Source organism: Hordeum vulgare, chromosome 3H, assembly GCF_904849725.1.
Source record: "Hordeum vulgare subsp. vulgare chromosome 3H, MorexV3_pseudomolecules_assembly, whole genome shotgun sequence".
Lineage (NCBI taxonomy): Eukaryota > Viridiplantae > Streptophyta > Magnoliopsida > Poales > Poaceae > Hordeum > Hordeum vulgare.
In genome coordinates, this window is record NC_058520.1 from 291,077,028 (window position 1) to 291,086,325 (window position 9,298).

Here is a 9,298-nt window from a genome sequence, read left to right on the forward strand (position 1 = left end):
ATAAGTTAAGGGACTAATATGTTTGTGAGTGTACACAAGCTCTATAAGGCGCTGAGGAGTTTGAGTTATCTGATGAATATCGACCCCTAAAAATGTATGTCTTAGGTTGAAGACTTTGGTCTTTCCTTGAGGACTTTGATTGAGAAGAAATTGCGATGAAATTGATATTCCTCATGAAGATATTAAAGATGAGGAAGTCGGTGTGTCCTGAAGAAAAATAGTCTGAAGACTTTGAAGCGTGAAGCTTTACTCTTTGTGTTCCATTTTCTTTACTCTTGAGTCATAGGAACACTGTACTCTTAAAGGGGGTCGAGGTAACACTACGGAATGATTTTCCTCATGATGCTCAACCCAAGATTTAACCTACCAAAGCCTCAAAGTGAGGAATACGAGAGACATGAGGACTTTCACAGTTGAAAGTTCCGACCGTTGCCGCGACACGCGCGAGCTCACTAATCTTATCCACCCAATGGTCAGCATATTTAAGGACATTTATGTCAAATCATGTCGGGATGCTCCCAGGCTATAAATAGCCGCCCCCACAACCACTAGTGTCTTGTATGCTCCGGGAGAAATAGACACTTGTCATTTAGAGCAAGCCAAATTCCTCACAGTCTTCAAGAGAAAATCATCAAGTGAGGAAATACCCCAAACACCAAACCCCAAACCAAAAACCAAGTGATTGAGCATCACTGAAGAATTTGTTCGTGTGTGGAACTGAAGCCTTTTACCTTTGAGGATTGTGCATCCTTCAGACGGTTAGGCATCATGGTCTAGAGCATACAACAGTCAATTGTGGATCGCCGGGTGACCGAGTTTGTGAGGGTTTGGAAGTCTTCCCTGAAGACTTACCACGAGTGTTAGGCGAGGACCGTGTGTCCTTAGCTCAAGGATAATACGGTAGGGACTGTGTGTCCCGGGACTGTGTGTCCTTTGGTTTCAATACCAAGCGGCTCCAAACCAGACGTACAACTGTCATAGCAGTTGGAACTGGGTAATCAACAACCGTCTTCATCGTGATACGCGTTCTATTTCTTCAACCCTTTCATTTCATCAAAACTGTATGTTGAAGACTTTCATTTGTGCTATTTCAAGAACTTTTCTGAAGACTTTCTCTGAATTTCCTCAACCTAAAATACTTCACTCTAGTTAATCTTCACCTGCATTTTGTGTACGTGCGTTCTATGCAAACCAATTCACATAATCTTCACCAAGTAATCTGCTGTAGTAGTCTTTGCACTTCTGATCCTGCGCTATTTCCGCTACACTTAATTCATCATTGGGGAATTTCCTCACAAGGAATTTCCTTAGTGATGAAATTATAAAAATTGCCTATTCACCCCCTCTAGTCGATATAACGCACTTTCAGGAAGCTACAACCTTCTTTGCTTTAGCGGCAGGCTTTGGAGCAGACTTCATTGCATTACCCATCAACTTCTTCTTCTTGGGAGGAACTGGGATCTCCTCAGGAGCTTCTTCCTCAGCTTCTTGTGGGTCTTCAAACATAGAAGTCTATCTTCCAACAAGATGGATAGTTCTCTTCCTGGGCCTCTTCACACCAGCCTTCCTTGCAGGTGCTTCCTTGGCAATAGCTTTGACCTTCATGGCATAATCAGGTGCTCTCAGATCAGCTTCACTGGCAGATATCTTCGTGACAACTTTCCTTGGAGGAGCCTTGGGAGGGGCTGAAGTTTCTTCTGGCAAAAAGTCTGAGTCCTCCTCATCATAATTTAGCTTCCTCCTTTGCCTTGTGGCTGCCTTGGGCAAGCCATGAGAACTGTATGATCCAGGGTCAGAGTGTGTCCTCTCTGGACTAGTGCCAGCATCCATCTCAATACTCTGCTCTCTAAAATCATTCTTACTGTCATCTAAACCTGACATACTGATAGACACACTCAGCAACAAATAGCAGATCATGTGAAGTGGATACACGAAAGATAGAATGGATGAGCATCACAAAATTCAGATTTTTTCTAAAAATTTGAAGTCTGAAACTTTGGGTACGATCTTGTGCAGGATGTAAATCGGTGGCACCGAGTTGGCATTTTTGGAGTCACCGAGAAAACAGACTCGCTTAACAGAAACTTGGCAGTCATTTTCGGTGGGACCAAAAATAGCTGCTCAGTCTCACCGAGTTGCTTATCAGGAACCCTAAAACAAGAATCGTTGGAACCGATTTTACAAACTCGGTCTCACCGAGTTGCATTCTGCGACAGATCAGATCCGAAATTTCCGACTTCTCATAATCTACTAATTTTATCCGGTGAACAGAAGGTTTGCACAAAGTGGAAAGAAGAATTAAAATATCCAATGCGTGAGAAACAAACAGGGAAAGCAAAGGGGATCGAACCATACCCTATCTCGGTGGCGGTTCGGCTATGGCGACGACAAAGGAGCAGATTTCATTGATGACGATGTCCGAGTGGCGGCGGCCCTCGGGGAGTCAAGGCGATGACCTGGGGTCTCGGGGGGGGGGAGGGCATCGAGGGTTTGGCGAACGAACCATTTTGACGAAGTGAAATCAAAAGGTCCAGTCCGCAGGTATATATACCCGTGCGTTGTCGGTGTCACCCAAATGGCAAAATCAGTGTCACCGAGTTCCTTAACTATTAGTAGATAGGGAAACTCAGTGTAACCGAGTTTGCAATTCCGGTGGTACCGAGATGAGAAAACCTAATCATATTTGGAAAATCGGTGGCTTCGAGTTTGTGGAGTTGGTCACAACGAGTTTTTCAAAGAGGTTTTGGAAGGCAGCCTTTGACGATACTGAACTCCGAGTGCACCTTCATAGTTTCACAGAGAGGGATCGACAAGTGCTTGTTCAAGTTTTGTGATGAAGCATGAATAGAACTTGAGATGAGATAGCATAGATAGCTAGAGAAGGATCCTAGGCATTCTTGTCCATCCAATTGGCAAAAGATAAAAAAAAGCCATATAACAATAATTGGATGTCCTTGAATGATTAAATTCATGCAGACCAACATGCACACACAATAAGAATGATGATACAAACATGGTGAACATGCACAAACATCCTAGCAGCTATCAAGCACTTGGGCAATGACAAGCTCATCTATATATGAGTATATTGACATAGGAGTCAAGCAAAATACTTGAGCATAGGTCATACTCATCGTTAAGCACAAGTGGGGTTACCACTTTTACATAAGCATTAATGTATTCATATCCTTAGGAGGTGCTTATACTCAAGTATTAGAGTAAAGCTCCCCCTTGATATGATATACCCACAAAGAGGGATCAACTAACCTTGGGTTTTGTCGTGGAATACTTCAAGTAGGTGAAGTAGTGGTGGATGCTCAAAGTTGATGAATATCATCTTGAGTTCGACGCAATCCTTGTTGTTTTCATACTCTTCTCACCTACATGGGTTAGTCCCAAAGCAAAAAGGAACTTATGCAAGTATATCTATGGAGATGGAGTGAAGCACAAATGGGATGATGTCCAAAGATGCATTGATTACCTAGTTCCTTGCTTACCTTTGAGGGAGTGTGTGACTCCTTGAACTAATGCATAAGGTTGAGGTTGATTGCATATAGTTCTTGCAAAAATGAATAAGAGTGAATTTCATTGGCAGAGTCACCCCTCAAGAACTTCTAGTTCTTCCTCTTGGGAATCCACATCAGATTGATGGGAATCCTTGGAGTTGTTGTAGCACTTGTTGAGGTAGAGCTAGTAGCATCCTTGGGAACCCACTCGACCTTGGCTTGGGGTTCTTCTTCAAATAGGTCAATGTCATCTCGAAGCTTTCCCTAACCTTTGTGGTCTTGTGGTGGAAGGTCATCTTGTGAGCTTGTTCCTTCGGAAGGAGTGGACTTATCCTCTTGGGAACAAACTTAGGAGTGGGATATGGACCTTCTTCCCAAACATCTGCGTTGACGTTGAAATAACCAACACCTTGTTTCTTCTGATGTCCTCCTTGCTTGCGCACAATTTCCTCGAATTGCTTACTTCCGGCAAGACTCTTGAAGACACCTCTCTCTATAATCCCTTTCAATAAATCATTTTCTTGCTCAAGTGTAACTTGGCTAAGAGAATCGTTAGTGGAATCAATAGAGTTACTAGCAACAACATTATTGGATTTAGCTTTAGCGTTGTTGTTACTAGATGATGAAACCTTCTTGCCTTTGTTACTAGTGTCCTTAGGCTTAACTTGTGGAACAAAATTAGACAAGAGTAATCGTTTGGCTAGATAAGAAGAACTCTTCTTTCGAAGGTCATCATTGATTGCTTTTAAGAACTCATGCTCTTGCTCCAAGTTGAGCTTCTTGAAGCGTAGCTTCTCATGGGTTCTTGCAAGCTCTCTATGATCTTCTAGAGTAGTCTCATGATCTAACTTAAGAGTTTTTAATTCTTGAGTTAGTCGTTCAATCTCTTTCTTATCGTCATCATTCGACTTCTCTTGACTAGCATGATAATTAGCAAGTTCATTTTCAGTGCAATCACTAGTTTTATCTAGAAGCAAGTCTTGTTCTCCTAACCAATCGTCCTCATCACTATTGAAATCAAGATACTCGGGGTGTGATACCTTGGGGCCTTTAGCCATGAAGTAGTTTCTGACTCCCTCATTTGGTGAATCAAATAAGTCGTAGGAGTTGGAGGAAACAAGTGCGATGCCGACAACACCTTCATGTTGACTATAGTAGGAGTGGGAGTGATAACTTCTCTCGGAGTGGTGATCAGATTCGGAACCAGAAACCCATTCGCCAACATGAGCTTGACGTATTCTTCTTGAACTACTCTTGGTGTATTTGTCCTTCTTCTCTGATTCCTTGCCTCTCCATGAGTGTCTTCGTTCATAGTGATCTTCTCTTCTCCTTCTCTCTCTGCGAGGTGACTCATCTCTTGAGCTTCGTCTTCGAGGTGACTCTTCTCTTCTTTTGTAGGGAGTCGAGCACTCATTTGAGTAGTGTCCAGGTTTCCCACAATTGTAGCAATTTCGGCCACGACCGGATGAACGCTTTTCATCATGTCTTGAACTTGAGCTTCTATCTTTGCCTCTACTCTTGTAGAACTTGTTGAATTTTCTGACCATGAGGCTTATTTCTTCATCAGTGACAAGATTGTCTTTTGAAGTAGCGGGAGCATCGCATGAAGCTTTATAAGCACCACTTGAATTGTTGTGCAGCTCATTTTGTCTTTGAGTGACATTTCATGACCAACAATCCTACCAATGACTTCAGTTGGCTTGAGATCTTTGTAATTTGGCATCATTTGGATCAATGTGCACACTATTTCATACTTGCCATCTATAGCTCTAAGTATCTTCTTGATGATGAATTTGTCGGTCATCTCTTCGCTTCGTAAGCCGGCAATCTCATTGGTGATGAGAGCTAGCCTAGAGTACATTTCAGCTACTCCTTCACCATCCTTCATCTTGAACTTCTCGAGTTGACTTTGAAGCACATCCAACTTAGATTCTCTGACAGAATCAGTAACTTCATGCATATCAACCAAAGTATCCCAAATCTCTTTTGCATTCTCAAGACGACTGATTTTGTTGAATTCTTTGGGCAAAGGCAGTTGAAGAAGATATCACAGGCTTGAGAATTAAGTTGCAACATCTTCAGTTCATCAACCGTCACATCACGATCTGGTTCATGCCCTTCTCCAAAGAAGTTACCTTGCACACAACACGAATAACAACCCAAACATGAGGATTAAAGCCAAGAATGTGCATCTTCATTTTATGCTTGCAACTAGCAAAATTAGTGCCATCGAAGTAAGGACCTCTACGATGATAATTTCCCTCACTATATGCCATACTCTCCTAGGTTGCTAAACCAATGAAATGGAGACCAATGCTCTGATACCACTTGTAGGATCGAAAGTATGTCTAAAGAGGGGGGGGGGTGATTAGACTACTTGTCAAGATAATTTTTTGCCTTTCCCAATTTTACTTGAGAGGCAACTATGGCAGTTATGACAAGTCAAATACACCCTACACATGCAGTTCTAATAGTATAGGAGCAAAAGTAAACATGCAAGTTTAAATAGGGGAGTAAGGAAGGGAGCGCAAACGCATAAGGTTGACACAACGATTTTTGGCATGGTTCTAATAGGTGGCTCTATCATACGTCCATGTTAGTGGAGACTTCAACCCATAGAGGGTAATGGCTGCGAGAGTCTACGGAGGGCTCCACCCATGGAGGGTCCACAAAGAAGCGGCCTTGTCTATCTCACCACGGCTTCCGTCCACGGAGGACTAGCCTTACTCACGATAGATCTTCACGAAGTAGGCAAACTCCTTACCGTTACAAACATCCTGGTTCAACTCCACAACACGAAGTAGGAGGCTTCCAAGCGACACCTAACCAATCTAGGAGGCACCACCCTCCAAAAGGTAATAGATGGGGTAGATCAATGAACTCCTTGCTCTTGTGCTTCTAAAGATAGTCTCCTCAACACAAATGTCTCTCTCATAGAATATGCATGGGTAGGAGAGGTTGATTTGGTGGAAAGTAGTTTGGGGAGGCTAGAGATCAAGTTTCAAATGATTGGATTGGAATATCTTGGTCTCAACACATGAGTAGGTGGTTCGCTGTCAAAAAATGGATCTGGAAATGTAGTGTTTGTTCTGAGTGCTTCTCCCATGAATGAGAGGTGGGTGAAGGGTATATATAGGCGGCTGCAAAAATCCAACCGTTACACACAAAAGAGAAAACTTGGTGACACCGACGTGGACAACTCGGTGGTACCGATTTGCACTAAAGTGGTGAACTTTTGAATCTCGTTGAGACTGATATATAGAACTCAGTGGCACCGAAAAGGTGACTAATGGCTAGATGTCCAAACTCGGTGGCACCAATACTCAAACTCGGAAATTCCGATTTTGTGTATCTTGTCAACAGAATGTTGGTCACACTGAACTCGGTAGCACCGATGCAGTTTCGGTTGCACCAATTTGGTGGGAATGGCTAGGGTTCTGTCTTAGGTTCAAACTCGGTGGGTCCGATGTGGCAATGTTGTTTACACCGAATTTGTGTATGTGGAACTTGACAGAGTGGATATGTGGAAAAAATTAGTGAGTGTTTTGGTGGCTAACTTTGAGCATTTGAGCAATCAGTTCATTTTACTACCTCACCCCTTTTAATAGTATTGGCTTTCCTATGGACTCAAAAGTGATTTCTCACAAATATAAAATGAAGAGTCTTCTTGCTGGAAGCTTGAGCCAATATTATTCATTTCTTGCATCCAGGGGCATCTCCACATAGACCTTAAGCGATAGCATCTTTTGAACTTTTCTGAAATATACTTGGAAAACACATTAGTCCAATGATGAATATGTTGTGATCAATTATCAAAACCACCCTAGGGATCAATTGTGCTTTCAGAGGCCTTGTTGGTCCCATAGATCATCGTAGGGAAAGCTTCGCGCCGACAAACTTCTTAATTTGTAGGGGTGCAACCTGTTTTGCAAAGTAGTCTTTTAGCGATGTTTCCTGGGCGCATAACCCACAATTTTTTCCGAGGATATTACATGGCTCTTCTAATCTTTTCCAGAGATCTGAAGTTCTTTTCAAATAGTGATGTAAGAATTAATGCCATGAGTCACGTTCCTTCTCCAATATTATTTCAATAATTTTCCTCATTCGCTCAACTTTTTGTTATTCATTGTTTCGTAGTGTCTCAACAATATTGGTGGTGTTTCTCCCTATCGGCCTCTATGTTTGGAGATCAAATAAGTGCTCCTGTTGAAGCTGGGTCCGTTCTTTTGAAGATTCATCATTTCAACTTGTTACTATCTTCTCAAATCATTTCCATTTATGAGAAACTCCTTCCATATCTATCCAGAGCATTTGAGAGTTGTTTTCATTTGTCGATCATGTGAAGGCCATAATTTCAGAAGATTTCTTCGTTCCCACCTTTTATCTTTCATTCTAAAATTCTTCTCAATTTTTGTCTCTTCGTTCGTTCAATATTCCCTTCATTCATATCTAAATTCTTATCTCTGCTAGACGGTTCTTGATCTCTTCATTCTCATGTATTACCATTCATTTGTATTATCCTCATTCATTTGTAAATTCTTACTAGTGTTTCATCCAAGAGTTATTCTAGTTCATGATATCCTTCAAACTATTCAGGAGGAATATGGATTCTGCCAAATATGTTGCTTGTCATGAATTTAACTTGATGAAGGACAAGCATAACATAACTCTTATTCTTGTTTCATCAAAATTATTTTAATCCTTCGTTTGGACTTGTCATTATATCTAATTCTTGATTCTAAGTTGTTCATCTTTTATTTTCCAAACTTTCAAGTTTTGTCAAGCATCTCTCCGTGAAGCTTCATCTAAGTCATGGAAACACCTCAATCTTGTTCTTGTAAATCCTTCAATTCTACTCTATCATCATTTCATTTCAGAGTTCTTCCCGATGGTTCTTCAGGTTGGTTCATTAAGGATGTAATACATTCTCGTTGTGTTGTTCAAGATTCTTGTTGTATGAGCTCAAGTATTCTTTATCATGCATTGCAAAATGAAATTGTTCTCCATTATCTTTTGAGATGGTGTTATAGCATTCTTTATTCATGAGGAATCTCGAAGGAAATTTGTCAAGAATGAGACATTTCAACCCGTCATTTTCTTTTCGATGAAAGATCCATGAAAGTTTTCATCTTTGCATTGATCTCAACCAATCAATTGTTTCTATTAGTGGCCGATGAACCATCGAGAAGAACTCTGAAATGAAATGATGATAGAATAGAATTGAAGGCTTTATAATTTTGAGATGGTGTTATAGCATTCTTTATTCACGAGGAGTCTCGAAGGAAATTGTCATGAATGAGACATTTCAACCCGTCATTTTCTTTTCGATGAAAGATCCATGAAAGTTTTCATCTTTGCATTGATCTCAACTAATCAATTGTTTCTATTAGTGGCCGGTTTTCACCTCATAATTTTGAGATGTTTACATAGGCCCAAGACATTCTTTTTTATTTTCATTGTTGATTTTCTAAAAAGTCCTTGTAATCCTTCTTTATAGGGACGCTATCAAAATTCAATTGTGGTTGAAATTTCCATTTTGTTTGTTCTTTCTCCCAACGATCTAGCTTCTATTCTTTTGCTCCATAGGCATTGTGATGTTGATCTCTTCAAACAACCATCTCAGTTTATTAAGATCATGTTATTTCCTTGTTTATCCAGTTAACCAGATCGTTGTGTCCTCTTTTCATGTTCTTTTCATCGTATAAAGCTTTGCCTCTCTTTTCAAACATAGTGCCACCCAAATTCCTTATTTCTCAATCGTTGTTTATCGCGTTCAACTCGAGTGGTTTGAA